The 1,306-nt window shown below is 40.6% G+C and overlaps 1 non-coding gene across 1 annotated transcript; it reads left to right on the top strand.

The window, feature by feature from the left end:
* Nucleotides 1-543: 543 nt before the first annotated feature.
* trnad-guc (transfer RNA aspartic acid (anticodon GUC)) lies at nucleotides 544-615 on the top strand. Its single transcript has one exon. It is a non-coding gene; the product is annotated as a tRNA-Asp (tRNA).
* Nucleotides 616-1,306: the final 691 nt, after the last annotated feature.

Raw genomic sequence — 1,306 nt, 5'->3', positions numbered from 1 at the left:
CATTCATTTCCCCCGCGCAGGTTCAAATCTGACAGACTTCAGATCCCGTCATTCATCAACCTGTTTCATCTCTGCGTTTCAAAATTCAACAAGTTTCTTGTAGAATTAATAATTCTTAAGTGAATTAAAATTCCACAGCATTGAGTACCTCGAGTTTTATGCTCATTTTAATTGATCTGCAAGATTTCACGAAATCTACGACAGAAATGGAACAAAAATCAGCCAAATTATCCATATTCTGACTCTCAGTATTTCTGAGTCAATCCATGTGCATGTGTGTCTGTTTCTGTGTGTCTGTCTGTCTGTCTGTGTATGTGCCTCATATTTTCTATATTTTCCTGAGAAGATCTGTCTCTTTCTGTCTCACTCTCTCCCGCGTTACCCACATCATGATCCAACATGTGATGCAAAAGTGGTCGGTAATTTTTCTTTCAACAGTGGTTCGTGGAAAGTGAAACAAACTGTCATCAAATGAACAGTTCAAACAGATTCACTGAAAAGTGAAGCATCTTTGGTGAATATACGGTAAATGTCTGTACCAATTCCTCGTTAGTATAGTGGTGAGTATCCCCGCCTGTCACGCGGGAGACCGGGGTTCAATTCCCCGACGAGGAGGTTATTGCTGCTTTCGAAGCTTCACTTTCATTTATCTGAAATATTGGATGTTGAAAATACAATGAAAAACTGACTCGGCCTTTCCCACTTCTGCAATTTGATTTCACAGCGATTTTAAATATCTGCTCTCTGCCTCACGCTTCAGCTCGATGTGAGAACCACAATGATGGGCAAGAAATAAAACGCAGAATCGCGCTGTCACCAGCCCGAAACAGAGAGAGACAGGTCTCGGAACAGGCGCAGACATGAAAGATCTCACATACAGCAATGAAAAGGATGCACGTTTCAGTGAATCTGTTTTAACGACTTCTTTGATGACAATTTGATTAACTTTCCACATGCCACTGTTGAAAGAAGACTTACTTTCTATCTCTTTATTAGTCAAGGTCCAGAGAAAAATTATTTGGGGAGCAGGTTAAAAGTGACAGATAGAAAGAAAGAGAGAGACACTCAGAAACGCATATAACAAGTGAGACAGACATAGTCATATTCACACATACACAAACACACACATTCCTAGCTACATAAACACACCAATAACCTGAAAGTAACACAGGACTACTTGACAAACAGTGGAAGCAGCATGCTGTTGAGAGAGCTTAGCGATCCCACAAACAACGGATCAGATCAAAGCTCTACAGTCCTGCCACACCCATTTGTGAATGATGGTGGATAATTAAACAACTAACGG

Source organism: Heptranchias perlo, chromosome 35 (genome assembly GCF_035084215.1).
Source record: "Heptranchias perlo isolate sHepPer1 chromosome 35, sHepPer1.hap1, whole genome shotgun sequence".
Taxonomy (NCBI): domain Eukaryota; kingdom Metazoa; phylum Chordata; class Chondrichthyes; order Hexanchiformes; family Hexanchidae; genus Heptranchias; species Heptranchias perlo.
Note: the sequence above shows the minus strand (reverse complement) of the source record. Positions and strands in the feature narration are given on the sequence as shown.